This window comes from Mirounga leonina, unplaced genomic scaffold (genome assembly GCF_011800145.1).
Source record: "Mirounga leonina isolate KUSES-001 unplaced genomic scaffold, KU_Mleo_1.0 Mir_166, whole genome shotgun sequence".
Taxonomy (NCBI): domain Eukaryota; kingdom Metazoa; phylum Chordata; class Mammalia; order Carnivora; family Phocidae; genus Mirounga; species Mirounga leonina.
Window position 1 is genome coordinate 5,668,813 of NW_023270418.1, and position 17,943 is coordinate 5,686,755.

The window sequence follows — 17,943 nt, forward strand, 5'->3', positions numbered from 1 at the left end:
TTTCTTTCCTTCTTTTTTAATTAGGCTTAAACTCCATACAGCACTAAGGAATATGATGGCACAGATGTAAAAATAAGAGGAATGAATACTTTGAGAACTATTTATAAATGGGTAAATGCATAGTTTACATATTTTACTACTGCATATTTTCAGGTTTGATTGTAGGTGTTAGTTTAAATTTTATTGAGCATTTTGTTTGAAGAACACTGTCTGGCATTGAGAAAAACATAGTTTTTGATTTAATGTAACATATAACAATTTTTAAGACTTAGTTTTTAAAAAAAGACTTTAGATTACAAAACTAAAGGAAAAAAGCACAACACCAAGTTGAGAGCAACTGTAACAGTATGGAATTGAGAGGAATCCAATGACAGGGAGCTATTCAGTAAAAAGTTTCTAGAGGAGAGAAATTTGCATCTGGGGCTTGAAGGTCATGTTCAACTTGGAAAGGTCCAAGTTGGGGTGATAAATAGATATTCTAAGCTAGTCCTTATGAGTAAAAAAAGGCAAACAGAAATGAGTAAACTATTGAGAATTACACTGATAATTAAGAATAAGGGCAACTAATATTTATTGAACACTTTTTTTTTTCTTCCAAAACACTTCCTAAGTGCTTTACAACTCTGCTATCTCAATATCCTTATCAACTCCATGAAACGGGTACTATCATTATTCCCATGTCCATGACTAGGGCCTCTAGGCCAGAAAGGTCACTTCAAATAGTTAGTGATTTATGGAGCTATGGTTTCAGACCAGGTGAATTTAACTGAGATCTCATTCTCTTTTCCATAGTGTACTTTATATTCTTATTCTAATCAAATACTGATAAGAAGTTTTGGGGAAATATATATCATTTCTGAAAATACCCTTAAAATCCTTATTTAGTCTTACCCAAAACACTTATAAAACTAATACATATTCTTTTCTCTTTTATAATTCTTAGAATACTTATTTTAATACCCTTGTATGAAACAAAATGCTTGAGGGCCTGAACTATGTTTTGTTCAGGACATTATCCTACACAGAAAAAAAATTGAGAAAATAATTGTTGGATTTAATTCACTTATCAATCAAAGAGAATGTTTCTAATGTGAAATAGCATATGGGGAACAATCAGTGTTTTTGAAAAGAATGCCCGAGGAACTGATACTTGATATGATAAACAATTAGAAGTCATTATGGTCTTCTTCAATAGAGACATAATATGATGAAAACAAAACTCTCTATATAAAATATAATATATATTTATATACATATATACTTAGTTGTTTTGATTAAATTATATATAGGCATATAGTTGGGGATGAGAAATAAATTTAAATTATAGATAGATACACACATCTATAATTTTTTTAAAAACAATCTTTTCTAGCCATGCCAAAGGAAACAAACTTGAGAAGCTAGGAAGCGGGTGGAGACTAACTCTTGATCCATATAACTTGAGTTATTCTTCAATTGAGACTATGTTTGATTGGATAAAGGAAGAAAATTTCATCATTTGTTGGACAGAAATTTTTCAAAATTTTTAGGAAAATATCTAAACATATAAAGAGGAGCAGATACCTGATATGCAAGTGAATATCATAAATCAAAGATACTTAGAAGTTATTGGTGGATTCTTTAAAACCACAAAAATCCTAGAAAAGAGACATAATTTCTCTGACATTGGCCAGAGAAACATTTTTCTAGATATATCTCCTGAAGCAAGGAAAACAACAAAAATAACCCACTGAGACTACATTAAAATAAGTAGCTTCTACACAGCAAAGGAAACAGTCAACAAAACTAAAGACAACCTACTAAATGGGAAAAGATATTTGTAAATGACATATTCCATAAAGGGTTAGTATCCAAAATATATAAAGAACTTACACAATTCAGCACAAAAAAATAACAAATAATCCAATTAAAAAATGGGCAGAAAACATCAATAGACATTTTTCCAAAGAAGACAAACAGATGGCCAACAGACACATGAAAAGATGCTTAACATCACAAATCATCAGGGAAATGCAAATCAAAACCATAATGAGATATCACCTCACACCTGTCAGATGGCTAAAACTAAAACCACAAAAAACACATGGTGAGGATGTGTACTGTTGAAGGGATTGCAAGCTGGTGCAGCCACTGTGGAAAACATTATGGGGTTTCCTTGAAAAATTAAAAATAGATTTACCATGCAGTCCAGTAATTGCACTACTGGGTATTTACCCAAAGAACACGAAAACACTAATTTGAAAGGATATATGTGCCCCTATGTTTATTGCAGCATTAATTACTATAACAAAGACATGGAAGCAAACCAAGTGTCCACCAATAGATAAGTGGATAAAGAAGATGTGGTTTATATATAGGATGAAATATTACTCAGCTATAGAAAAGGAATGAAATGTTGCCATTTCCAACAACATGGATCCAAATGATATAATGCTAAGTGAAATAAGTCAGAAATATAAATATCATATGAATTCACTTATAAGTGGAATTTAAGAAACAAACAAACAAGAGCAAAGAAAAGAAGAGACCAGCCAACCAAACCAAAATAAAAAAAAAAACAACAACAACAGACTCTTAACTATAGAGAACAAACTGGTGGTTACCAGAGGGGAAGTGGATGGAGGGGATGAGTAAAATAGGAGAAGGGGATTAAGGGTACACTTATCTGGATGAACACTGAGTAATGATGCAAAGAAGTGTTGAATCACTGTATTGTATACCTGAAACTAATAGAACACTGTACGTTAACTACACTGGAATTAAACTAAAAAATAAAAAAATAATTTAAGAAGCTAATAACGGATTCTATCAGTTCAGAGTTCAATACACTCCCAGGTACATAACACACAGCAATAGCAAGACAAAATTAAAGAGGCACACACAAAGAAAACCAAAAAGAAATATGTTCATAAAGAAGATAAATGTTTTCTTGGGATGGTAGCAAGAGAGCTTCAAAGCAGAAGTTTGCTGTTCTCTAAGCTTTACAAAATGTGGAAGCAGCCTGGAGTTCCACTTTCAATAACTCTAGGAACAAAAAAAATGCCCAAACAAGATAACACTAGAGACAAACTCATAGGTTGAAATGAACACCAGGTTGGGATTTCTCTACTTGTAAAAGGAGCTCCTCAAAATCTGAAAGAAAAAAAAAAAAGAAGTGTGTCTGGGAATACTTCACACTTCTGATAAATACACAGCATGTAACTTGTGGCTGAGATGAGTTACTAGCTTTTTGGTGATTAGACTTCTGATGTTGATGTTCAAAATATCTCCCTGTGTTTATTCATTTGTTTTGTTTTTTAGATTCCACATACAAGTGAAATTGTATATGGTACTTGTCTTTCTCTCTCTGACTTATTTCACTTAGCATAATGCCCTCTAGGTCCATCCAGACTGTTGCAAAAGGCAAAATCTCATCCTTTTTTTTATAGCTGAGTAACATTCAATTGTATTACAGCAGTGAATATTTGGCAAGTTTCCATTAATGCAAAAATTATAAGCCAGGTGTGAATATATTCTCTCTAATAAGTTAACTCTGATGTTCTTGCTGTATCGAGTTTACTGACTAGCAATGCTTAGCCATAACATGATTATTTAAACAAGTGACCTGAATATGGCTTGAGTAGCTAACACATTTTCTCCATGAATGTGGAAATATGTAGCAAAGTTTTATATTCTGGGCCTCAGAAAAAGGGAATGATAATTTTCCTGATAACATTTAAAAAAATAATTTGTTTTTCCTGTAGATTGAGAGGAGAGAAATCTGCACCACAGCAGTCCGTCATTGTGCTCCCTAATTGAGTAGGCTGCGGTGAGAATGGTGGTAATTCTGATGGAACTACTAACCCTTTCTAATGATTTCGCAATGTATGTTTTGGTTTTTTTCCCCCCAGTTTCTATTCTAGGAACGAAGATGCTTTTTAAAGCGTAATTACTTATATTGCCTGTCCAGGGGGCTGTAGTCTTCTTGGAATAAAAACTCATTAATGATTACATCAATGGATATATCTGTTTTGTTCACTGAGGTTCAGCTCAGTTGTCCATGAGTTACATTGTAGACCAAAAGTATTTGACTTTATTCTTTTTTCTCAAGATAGAGAAATTTGAAAAGACCACAGAGTTGACAGAGAAGATTCTATGCTTTAGCAATAGCTAGACAAAACTTAAACCTCAGCTTTGCAATTTATCATTTTAGTGGCAATGGGGAAAGAAGATTAACTGTCTGAGCCTCAGGTTTATCCTCTACAAAATGAAGACTATATTTGCCTTGCAAAGAAGATATGAGCATTAAGTAAAGCCAGGTATTAAAACACTGTGCAGTGTCTGTGTACCACTTATCCATTGCCATAATAATGTACATTCTAGATCTACCGAACTCCAATGGCTTGTAACAATAAACATTTACATTTTCTCATAAGTCTCTGCATCTGCTGAACAGGTTTCTCAGCTGTGTTACACTCAGCTGACCTCAGCTGGATTTGTTCATGAGTATGTGGTCATTTGGTAGGTCAGATGCCGTTTCAGATGCCGTTAACTGAGCTGAATTGTCTCTCCTCCACGTGGTCTCGTTGTCCAGCATTCCAGCTTGCTGGCTGATCCATGACAGCACAGGGATGATGGTGTTGGAGGGAGGGGTGTGGGGTTCAAGGAGAAAAGTAGAAATGCACAAGACTTTTGAGTCCTTAGGCTTGGAACTAGCACACAGTTCTTTCTGCTGTTTTCTACTGGCCAAATGAAGTTACAGGGCCATCTTGGATTTGAGGTGTAGGGAAATAGATTCCTCTTCTTCTTTAAGAGGGTTGTGGTGTCTATTTAAAAAGGGGGGGCATAGATACAGATGGGGAAATGCCTGTGCATATTTGCAATCAATCTACTAAAACTTGGCCCAAAGGAAGCAAAACATAAACAGGATCATTCTATTCTCTATCTATAAACACTAAGCATAAATTAACTGCCAGATGCCCCATAAGGTGCAGTATTGGATATATAAATGAGTTCAGTATCCCGAATACTGATCTTCCTAAAGTGTAAGCATGATGATGTGATTTCCAGTAAATATCTTCCAAGATTCACCTTCGTCTGACACAATGGGCCTTTACGCGGTTCATGGCTAGCCTACCTATTCAATCTTATCACTCGTCCCTCTCACCAGCCTCTCGTATGTATCCACAGGGAACTCCTCAGAGGGCTTTTGCACATCTTTTTCTCTGTTTATTTCTCCGTATCTGGCAGATCTCTTCACTCTCCCAAACTTTCAGCTCAGACATCCCCTGGTTCGATGCTCAGTTGCCTCCTGTGCTTATCTCTTTCAGAGCTTGGGATTTCTCTATCAGCCTCCTCCACGAGATCACGACCTCCTGTAGGATGAATGTTCACCTTCACCTCTGTTGCCCCCGTGCCTGGAACATACAAGGGCTAAATAATTTGATGAAGGAAAGGATGTGTCTTTCACAAAATAATCTTCTGTAGTGAATGGCTTGCATATATTTAGTCCCAGTTTCTAACCCAGTTGGGCTGGGCACTGTACTAAAGACAGGGATATAACAATGACAGAAGAAGCAGAGTCTATTGCCAAGAGGACTGCTATTTTAGGGAGAGAAAAAAAGTAGATCTGGAGAGAAATACTATGAAGTACTATGTTTTCCACAAGGGAGTCCAATTTGGAAGCCTGCAATCTGATACAGTTTAAAATGGATTCAGGAGGCCACAAGGGGGAGCCCTCAGCAGTACCACTCCACCTCAATTACAGACCCCAGCAGGAAGGATCATCAATCACAGACCTCAAAAGAAGAGATGCACCTTGCCAGTTGATACTGCTTTCCTACTTCAGCAGGAGGAAGGAGGATTCCCTTCCCTGCCCAGCAATTCAGCCAGTGAGAAACAGTGACCACCTTGAACCCCGACTGTCCTCCAATGGGCTTTCGTTGAAACAACCCCTCCGACCTTTCTCCTTTTTCTCTATAAAGATACATGCTTCTCTCGCTTGTTGGACTTGCCTATGGTTTTTGCTCTAGCTTGCTTGTCCCAAACTGCAATTCCTTTGCTAATAAACCCTCTTTGCTGATAAAACAACTGGCTGTTTATTTTTAAGGTCGACAAAAGTCAACCTAGCATGTTTGATATCAAGAATTTTTTCTCCAGTAGAATAAAATAGCAGTAGATCTGGATTGTAACTATTTTGAAACACTTCACTTTAAATGGAAAATCTAGTGAGAAATAGCTGAACTTCATTTGAAAGCTCAAAATCAGGAAATATTGAATACAAATACCTGCAATATGCCCAGTATTCAGTTACGTTTGGAGATAGATACTCCTATCATCTCAAGGGATGTTTTATAGCCCAGTTGGTGAAATAGATTTGTAAACTGATCATTTCACTTATACTAAGTATAAGAGCAGAGAAATATTCTGTGTAGACTAGAGGAAAGGCCCAGGATTTGGATTGGAGAATTAGGGGAGTGTTCCCAGAGAAGTACCACCTCAGCTAACTCCTTTTTTTTTTTTTTTAAGATTTTATTTATTTATTCTAGAGAGAGAGAGTGCAGGGGGAGGAGCAGAGGGAGAGGGATAAGCAGACTCCATGCTAAGCATGGAGCCTGACACAGGGCTCGATCTCAAGACCCTGAGATCATAACCTGAGCTGAAACCAAGTGTTGGATGCTTAATCGACTGAGCCCCCCCGCCAGGTGCCCCTCAGCTAACTCTTAAAAAGTGAATAGTTTTATCAAAAGACGATGAAAGATCTTATAAGCAAAATGAGAACCCCATTTTAAGCGAAATTGCATGTTTGTTTTGGACAAATATTTTATAACTGGCTACAACTGCTGTCAGTTATCAGTAGTGGAAATGGATTACTCACTGAGAAATCTGTCTAGAAACTTGTTTTTAACATTGGTGGTACCACCCACAGGAGGTGTTGTGGGAATTGTAGGGGGAAGTACAGTATTGCAGTTTTCATAATGATGAAGAAGTGATGATGGCATGAGTCATCCTACAATGTCCAGGACTATTCTAAACAAAGAAGTATTGTCCCACGCCCAACATGGATTTTAAATCCTGACCCCCACATGGTCATGTGGATGAAACACACAAACACACCCACCTGATTACCTGAGCCTAGACTACAGACTGTTTCTAGGGATCCACATAAAGTATTTCTCAAGGATTTTATACATTTTATAAGTTGTTTAATTTATAATACATAAATGCATTCAACTACAAAACAAATTAAGGAAAATAAGACTTGTCTCATTCAGAACTTTACCAAGGACTGTACAAATTCTATATAATCATGTCACTAATAGCAGAGCTGATTAAGACATTTGAGTTGTAACAACACTTTTGTAACAGTCTTTACTGGAAGTTGTCGCATTAATGACTATTTCACATTCTAGGTGCAAACCTCTAGTTCCTTAATTAGATTTTCAAAGTGCTCATGCTTAAACTTTTACATATTAAAATATATCTTAATTTGTTATAACTTTCCATTCGTATTTCTTTTATATTAAAATGAGGGCATTATTTGGTTATTTAAATTATGTTGTGGGTAAGTTATATTACCTATGAATAGCTTCTTCAACAAATGAGGGTTAATTTTTGTGAAAAAGGGGGCAGTGGCTTTGATAAGATTGAAAACCATTCTGTAGGTAAAGATGGATATGATTCATGTGTGTTTGCAAAAGATAGAGATTACATTCTTAATGTGCATGAACTATTAAAGTGTGATTGTCCCTGAAATTACAAAAAAAAAAAAAATATATCATGAGGGGAAAAAAGTTACATCAGCAAATGGTTTGAGAGTCCACACTCTCTCTGCAGTTAACCTGTGCTATCCAAGGCTCCAAAGTGATTGACATTAAGAAATCACAGCAGAAGACTTGGTAAGACACCCTTCCCTGCCTTTACCACATGTAGCTTTCAGGTACATTTGGATCAGTTAGTTATTTGGCTCTGGTAATTATGCCCAGTCATGAATATCTTTAAAAAGAATGAAAGTCTCTGACTTGATTGCTCTCGACGTGTCGTCCTGAGACCAGAGGCTTTGACATCACGTTGGGAACTTGTCAGAAACACAAAATATCTGGCCTCATCTCAGAACTGCTGATTCTGGGGGCTTTGTAAAGAAATCTGTGTTTTAACAATCTTCCAGGCCACTTGTGATGTTGTGCTCCAAGATTTGAGAAACTTTGTTCTAACTTTTAAACTCTGACTATGAAGTTTAGCATGATGAAAATATGTTGCTTTACACCATCGCCTAGAGTTCCTGCCCACCAGAGGGCATCAAAATCATTGCCCATTTCTAGGTAGCTATGTGCATAGCCATGTCTAGGTTCCTGAGTCTCCTCTACACTCGTCCAGGTGCATTGGCCAAAATAGTAAAAAAATCTTTTTTCTAAAACATTTATTATGTTGCCTAATCACCTTGGAATATGACAGAATGAACAGGAGAAAATTAAATTACCTTTGCTATAACTAAAATACTTTTTTTCAATTTGAATTCTTTTTTAAACATTTTTAAAAAGATTTTATTTATTTGAGAGAGAGCAGGAGAGAGAGAGAGAGAGAGAGCACAAGTACGTGAGGGGCAGAGGGAGAAACAGACTCCCGGTTAAGCAGGGATCCCAATGCAGGGCTCCATCCCGGGACCCTGGATCAGGATCTGAGCCCAAGGCAGTCACTCTACTGACTGAGCCACCCAGGCGCCCTTAAACCTTTTCACTTGAGTTTAGTTGACACACAATGTTACATTAATTTCAGGTATACAACATAATAATTAAACTTCTTTCTACCTTATTCTATGCTCACCTCAAGTATAGATACCATCTGTTACCATACAGTGCTATTAAAACAGGATTGACTATATCCCCTATGCTGTACTTTCTATTCCCACAACTTATTCATTCCCTACCTGGAAGCCTGTATCTTCCACCCCCCTTTACCCATTTGCCCATTCCCTAACCATTTCCCCTCTGGCAATCATCAGTTTATTTTCTACATCTCTTGGTCTGATTCTGCTTTTTGTTTATTTGTTCATTTGTTTTGTTTCTTAGATTCCACATATGAATGAAATCATATAGAATTTTTTTTCTCAGCCTGACTTAATTCACTTAGTATACTCGCCTCTAGCTCTGTCCATGTTGTCACAAATAGCAAGATTTCATCTTTTTTATGGCTATGTAATATTCCTCTGTGTGCATATGTGTGTATGTGTATGTGTACATCTTCCTTATCCATTCATCATCAGTGGGTACTTGGGTTGCTTCAATATCTTGGCTATTGTAAACGCTGCAATGAGCATAGCGGTACATATATATCTTTTTGAATTAGTGTTCTCATTTTCTTTGGGTAAATACTCAGTAGTGGAATTACTGGATCACATGGTATTTATGCTATTAATTTTTTGAGGATCCCTCACACTGTTTTCCACAGTGGCTGTATCGATTTACATTTCCACCAATAGTGCACAAGGGTTCCTTTCTCTCACATCCTTGGCAATATTTGTTATTTTTTTGTCTTTCTGATACTAGCCATTCTGACAGGTATAAGGTGAGATCCCACTGTGGTTTTGATTGCATTTTCCTGATGGTTAGTGATGTTGAGTGTGTTTACATGTAACTGTTGGGCATCTATATATCTTCTTTGGAAAAATATCTACTCAGCTTCTCTGCCCATTTTCTAATTGGATTCTTTGGGGTTTTGGTGGTGAGTTGTATACATTCTTATATATTTTGGATGTCTGAATTGTCTAAGGCATCAGACTCAAGATCCCGCTTCAATTTCAATTATTGTATTTTAGTTAAAGGAAGGTGACTGGACCACATAGTATAGAAGATCCCCTCTGGACATAAAAACCATATCAACACTAAAAGCACAGCCAATTTTAATTTTAAAATGGGATAACTACACATAAATATGATAAGAATGTGCTAGGGTAGTAGAGCATTATTAAAATCTTATTAGAACATAGCTGTGAACACAAGAACATGCACTCATCAAAACATATGTCTGCAATTTAATAATAACAGAACAAACAGGTGAAACTCACAATAAATAGGCAATCGATGTGGCATCTACAAGAGCCAAACAGTTAAATGATTTTATTTTGAACAATGTGATTTATATGAATGTTATGCAAGTAATTGGATAGAAATTGTTTTTCCATAAGATATTTATGGAAGATATGCACAGTCATAGACTTATGACTTAAAACGACCAAATGAAATCATTGTTTGTAAACTAGACAGTTGCTTGGTGGTGGGAGTAGCAAACAGTTCATCTAATCAATCTTGTAACCCTGATTTATGAAAAAGGATTTTGTGATGAGTAGATGTTGAGCCCTGAGAGCACATCAGAACTGGGTTATGGGGAACTTCATACATAAATTAAGTATGATGAGATTGTGGGAACTCTTTATTCATTGGCATCCACTGAGAAGAGATGCATTTAGACACTAATATAACTTTGTTTTATCTAAAATAAGTCATTGCAAAAATGGTTATTCCTGAATATAAAATTTTTAATATTCTATAATGCCAAATTGTACATATAGGTAAATATCTCTTTATAATTGTTTATATACATTATATACATCTGGGGCCACTTAAATGAGGAGCAAAAATATCATTTGTGTCTAGTATATTAATTCACTTTCATAATAGAGATCTAAATGTCAAGAAGAAGGTTAAAATATATTCAGCATATGGACACATGTAAAACATTTTGGTTAATATTTTTATCTCTAAAATGTTATATTTAGAGAAAAATGTTCTAGTATTTCTGTTAAGTGGTAATATTTGGAATGCATCTGGATTGGGGAAACAATCAAGTACATTCCATACTGAGTAGCCAGTGGTATGAATATGTGTGACTATATTTGGCATTTTATTTTATTTTATTGATGTCTGATCATATTTATTTGTTACTTTTAGAAAATGTCATTTTTGGCCTCAGACAGAGGTAGAAGCTTTCAGAGAGGACAGCCTCCGTCTCTTGGCAATCAGTTCGTGGCATTTTTCCTTTCACCTCTTTCATTCTCTTGGCCAAAGGTTTAGCATATTCTGCAGGCTCTTCCTATTTTTCTTAGGACACTGTTTCTTCAGAGCAGTATGCTGACATTTGTCTTGGAGGACACATGGAGAAATAAGATGCTGGATCTTGGGCACTTTGTTTCCAGATTTCTTCTTTGTTTAGTGGCATTCTCACAACATACTGGTGGACATCATCTTTAGAGAGATTGAAAAGTTTGTGGGTTCTGCTAGCTCTTTTGGGCCCCAGGCAATGAGGCACAGTAGTATCAGTGAGTCCAAGATTATCCTTCCCCCTCCTTTTTTTTTTCCCACAATGACCAAGTGGAAAACACTGAGATTGGCATCCACAATGCAACCTTGAACAGATTTGTGCTTTCTTTCTCCAGTCCTCCTTGGTCTGTATCAGGAATGCCCCTTACACAGCAGCAGGTGGAGACATCCGGGGTCAAGACACCCTGCTTCATGGGGAAGCCTTGTTTGTCATTGCCACCACTGATTCAGACCATTTAACCCTTCCATTCTTCACCCAGAGCATCAGTAGCAACTTTTCTGGCCATACACTTCTCATACAAGGTACAAAGTTTTCATTCATCAACCATTTCAATGAGTTTCTGGCAGCCAGTATCTGGGAAAGAGATGTTCAGCTTCATCTGAAAACAGCCTACCACATCCGAGGCACCAAAAAAGAGAGCTATATTTGGCATTTTAGATATAAGGTCTTCAGACTGAGGTTACAACCCTTCCGTTGTGTATTTAATTCATTCAACAAATACTTGTTGAATACCTAATTCGTCCTTTTCACTAAAGACATCCATAAGAACTTAAAAAATAATTTAAAAAAATGAAGGAAATGTAGTTCTTAAAATTAAGAGGCTGCTAATCTAGTGAAAGGGGCAGAGATATGAACTACCATAATAGGGGCATTTAGTCTGCTCCTCAGAAATACAGTATCCTGGAGAGTACATTGCAGTGGACTTTTTAAAGAATCCGCTGTGGTGGGGTGCCTGAGTGGCTCAGTCGGTTAAGCATCTGCCTTCGGCTCAGGTCATGATCCCGGGTCCTGGGATTGAGTCCCGCATCGGGCTCCCTGCTCAGAGGGAAGCCTGCTTCTCCCTCTCCCACTCCCCCTGCTTGTGTTCCCTCTCTGACTGTGTCTCTGTCAAAAAAATAAATAAAATCTTTAAAAAAAAAAAAAAAGAATCCGCTGTGGGTTTTCAAGAAAGCCCAAGACATCAGAGGAATGACATGTCTTAATATCATTGCATTTTATTTATGAAAAGTTTTCTCTTTTATGTTCTTAAGAAGTTCTATGAAGACCAAGCTAGTGGAGATTTCAGATGTGTTTTCAAAATAACTCTTTATGATTTGCAGTTGTTGTTAAGATGAGGTAATAAACACTGTCACTTTAAGGTCTCGAATTCTGAGTCACTCAGCACGGGAATCATCTTTAGTGACAAGTATTCACTGTCACTAAGTTATTCACTGAATACCAACTTCAAGTAGGGCTTTCAGACAGTGGGAACCCCAAAAAAAATCTGACAGTCAGCTTTCAGTTTAGATGAGGGAACAGGTCCTAAATATAAATAGCGAAACAACAGAAGAACCCATTCAGGTCTCAACTCTTTATTTGTTTCGTCTTTTTATGCGTTACTAGCAGCAATTTTAATAGTATTTTACATTGATATAATGCGTTGTCTTTAATTCTGTTTTCATATTTACATTTAAGTTTGAAGTCTGTATTGAAATAATATAGAGAGATTATTTTGTAACTATATTGATATGTTAAACTATTAAAATGACATAAATCTGTAAATAACAGAAAGTAACATAAATAATAAATTGATGAATAAAGTTACCTATAATCACATAAGCTAATCAAGTAGAGGTTTCCATTTGCATATTATGCCTTCTAGTCTTTAAATATAGCCTGTTGATGGGTATTAAGGAGGGCACGTACTGCATGGAGCACCGGGTGTTATACGAAAACAATGGATCATGGATCACTACATCAAAAACTAATGATGTAATGTATGGTGATGAACATAACATAATAAAAAATAAATAAATAAAAAATATCATTGAAACTACTGTTCCAACTTAAGAAATAAAATATTATAAATACAAAAAAAAACTAATGATGTAATGTATGGTGATTAACATAACATAATAAAATTAAAAAAACTAATGATGTACTGTATGGTGACTAACATAACATAATAAAATAAAATTAAAAAAATAAATATATGCTTGCTGAATCTTTATGCATCTCAATTTGAATTTTAAGTACAGATAGAGTTTTATTTTCTAGATATTCATGCAATATAAGAGTATAATATTTAACAAACTAGTATATGCTTTTCCTCATTTCTGAAATTTCATGTAGCCAAACAAATGTACATATACACTTTGCATGGTTGTTTTCAAAAATGGAATCAAAACCCCATGTTTGTGTGTTACTTGACTTTCTCACATGATGATGTAAAACAGTGTAATAATTATAGATCTAATTCATTGTTTTTAATATGAATATGATTTTCATTTTGTATATGTGTGTATACATTATATATGTAACTAAAACTACATGTGTATACATTTATTTTGTGTATATATTATATGTGTGTGCATATACATATACATATGTATATACATATATATGCATATATATTAAACTACATGGTTTTAATAATTTATTTTAGATACATATTGCACCCTACCCAAACATGTAAGATCTGTAAGTACCAACAGCCTCCATATTTATATTTCTATGCCTATGCTCAGACATAATAGATGATTCTAGTGGACCATCTCAGTGATTTGCTAATCACTGAATGGCTCCAGTTGGTTTCATCCAATGAAGGCTGAAAAATAGAAACTCAATTCACTTCTGTCTGGATGCCACCGATTTTGTTTTTTGATAAGAGGCTTTTCTGGACTTTTGTTTTTGAAGAAATCAATAGATTTATTACTGAGAACTAATTAAAAAATTAGAATGTAAAAAAATTAATACTAATACCTTATGCTTTGTTCACAGATAAGAACTTCAAGATGTGAGATGTAAAACTTTTGTATAAATCTAAATTAAATTTGTAAAGTAAAAATTTTGTTTAATTAATGAATTATCACACTCATAAAAATGTCTTTTCAGTGAGAGCATTTCACCTAACATGACATTTAGAAAAAATAATCTATCCAATGACATTTTTCAAAGTGCTGGAACAAACAATCCTAAAATTCGTATGGAATCAGAAAAGACCCCGAATCGCCAAGGAAATGTTGAAAAAGAAAAACAAAGCTGGGGGCATCACGTTGCCCAATTTCAAGCTATATTACAAAGCTGTGATTGCCAAGACAGCATGGTACTGGCACAAAAACAGACATATAGACCAATGGAACAGAACAGAGAACCCAGATATGGACCCTCAACTTTATGGTCAAATAATCTTTGACAAAGCAGGAAAAAACATGCAATGGAAAAAAGACAGTCTCTTCAATAAATGGTGCTGGGAAATTTGGACAGCTACATGCAGAAGAATGAAACTTGACCATTCTCTAACATCATTCACAAAGATAAACTCAAAGTGGATGAAAGACCTCAATGTGAGACAGGAATCCATCAAAATCCTAGAGGAGAACATAGGCAGTAACCTCTTCGACATCGCCTACAGCAACTTCTTTCAAGATACATCTCCAAAAGCTAGTGAAACAAAAGCAAAAATGAACTTTTGGGACTTCATCAAGATAAAAAGCTTCTGCACAGCAAAGGAAACAGTCAACAAAACAAAGAGGCAACCCACAGAATGGGAGAAGATACTTGCAAATGACACTACAGATAAAGGGCTGGTATCCAAAATCTATAAAGAACTTCTCAAACTCAACACCCAAAAAACAAGTAAGTCAAAAAGTGGGCAGAAGATATGAAAAGACACTTCTCGGAAGAAGACATACAAATGGCTAACAGACACATGAAAAAATGTTCATCATCATTAGCCATCAGGGAAATCCAAATAAAAACCACACTGAGATACCACCTTTCACCAGTTAGAATGGCCAAAATGGACAGGGAAAGAAACAACAAATGTTGGAGAGGTTGTGGAGAAAGGGGAACCCTCTTACACTGTTGGTGGGAATGCAAGTTGGTACAGCCACTTTGGAAAACAGTGTGGAGGTTCCTCAAAAATTTAAAAATAGAGCTACCTTATGACCCAGCAATTGCACTACTGGGTATTTACCCCCAAAACACAGATGTAGTGAAAAGAAGGGCCATATGCACCCCAATGTTTATAGCGGCAATGTCCGCAATAGCCAAGCTGTGGAAAGAGCCGAGATGCCCTTCAACAGATGAATGGATAAAGAAGATGTGGTCCATATATACAAGGGCATATTACTCAGCCATCAGAAAAGATGAATACCCAACTTTTACATCAACATGGATGGGACTGGAGGAGATTATGCTAAGTGAAATAAGTCAAGCAGAGAAAGTCAATTATCATATGGTTTCACTTATTTGTGGAACATAAGGAATAACATGGAGGACATTAGGAGAAGGAAGGGAAAAATGGGGAGGAATTGGAGGGAGAGATGAACCATGAGAGACTATGGACTCTGAGAAACAAACGGGGTTTTAGAGGGGAGGGGGAGGGGGGATTGGTTAGCCCGGTGATGGGTATTAAGGAGGGCACGTACTGCATGGAGCACCGGGTATTATACGAAAACAATGGATCGTGGATCACCACATCAAAAACCAATGATGTATTGTACGGTGACTAACATAACATAATACAATTTTTTTTTAAAAAAAGAAAAAATAATCTAGCCTTCCCTGCACTTTTAAGAATGATCTATATGTTTCTTTATTCATAAAACCTTGGGGAATATTTATGTCCCCAATTTTGTTTACTAAAGTCTAAGTGCTTCGTATACTGGTTCTGTATAACCTAGAAATGCACAGCAATGTGTTCCTTATAACTGCATCATTTGCTCTGTATGTTTATTTATTTAAAGTGTGGACTCAGTTTAGCATTCTGGAAAAGGGGGTTCCTCTCTCACTTTTAAGGAATTTGGTAATAAAATTAATTCATCAATTCAACGAATTATGGTTTGTAATGTCTTCTAAGTGTCAGACAATAATGTAGGAGGTAAAATTATAAAGACATAATCCAAATCAGTGAACCCAAATTAATAATTCATGGGAATGAAATTTATAAATCCCACTGCAACTAACATGAGACTCATTCTGCCAACACAGAATATTAAAAGGATTATCCCCACCATTATTTTAATTTTGGTGATTAGAAATTGGTGCACTATAATCAAGCCATTCTCCCCTTTCAAGTTCTGTTAGAAAATCCTTATCTCTTTCTCAGCAAAAACTGATGAAGTAGATATGCACAGAGAATATGGGCTCCCATGTATAGATAGTGACAGTGATTCATCCCTGCACTCATCATTTTACTTTTCTTCTCATCCTCCTTGCACCCCCTTCCTCCTTCTTCTTCCTGTTTTTGTGTTTTATTTTCTATCCTCTGTGTCTAACTTCTTCATTCTTTATGCTCAGTTTCTCAAATCCCCTTAGGAAGGAGAATTTAAGTGAGTCATGTACCTGGTTTGCATTCCCAGGAGTGTTTGCATTTTCAGCAGAAATGAGAAGGCACTCAGTTGTTAGTGGTACAGTTAAAGGCAGGAGGTAAAAGGTGGGAGAGAGGTGTTGAGTATTTAAGGAGATTATTAAAATCATGTTAATAACGCCCGGAACTCCTGTCATTTAGGCAGCAATTAAAAGGCAAAATCAGTCTGAAACTATAATCACCAATACCTTTTCATTCTTCTTTGGCATTGATTAATCTCTCCTTTACCCCACTTGACAGTTTGTGTATATCCCACATTTTCTATCACATATCAACAACTAGAAGTATGGAATTTTAGTGAAGCTGATAATAATCAGGTGTTGTTGTGAATATATTTCTGATGTGCAAATATTCTCTTTCTATATATTGTCAGACACTTTCATGATAGGAGAGCTTCCCTTCCACCAGGCGATCAATATACTACAGCAAAGAAATGCCACTGAGGGAGGGAGCCGACCTGCACTACCTGCTAAGAGACAGAAAAAAAGTAATTTAAAAAAATTACAACTTTAAATATAGAAAAATATTGAGGCTCTCAAATAATGTATTTACAATTTATTTTATATATGTAGGTGTGTGTATGTGTGTGTGGCATTTTCTTCTGAATATTTTATCAATTTTTATCATTTCTGAAAAATACAACTGATGTGTTGTTTGAATTCCATTCTAGTTCTTGTGATTATTTGGAAAATGAGATAGTAAAACTGACTGGGCCCCAATTTCCCTATTTGTAAGGGGTTTGATCAACATATGCTCTTCAATGTTAGTTGACAGGCTCATAAGCTCAGTGAGAGTATATGGGTATATGCATTTAGACATTATTTTACTACTCATATGCAAGACATTCTATTAAGCCTTATGTTTGAAATTCACTTTCTTTCTTCACTATTAATGAACTGCTATCCACTTTTCAAAAATGCTGTATTTCTCAAGGAAATTTAAGATTACTTTATCAGAGTCTAAAAATATTATTCTTTCCCTTTTAAGAAAATGTTGCACCTTTTTAACTCAGAACCTTGTACTTTTCAATCTTTGTGTTATGTGGAACTATATTCCAGGCCAATTTTTCCTCTAGCTACACAGCTGCCCTTGTAGGTCAGTGGAGAGCAGTTCAATCATTTCACCTGAGGTAAAACATTTGTTTTATTTATTTAAACCTTGTAAAAGCAAAAGCCTCTTCAGCCCAACTTATGTTCTCTAGTATGTAGCAGGCTACCAAAAAGCAAGGTCCTTATAGCTTTTCTCAAATGAGATTGTCACTGGGATATTTTGTTCCAGAAAAGTTTTACATAAAC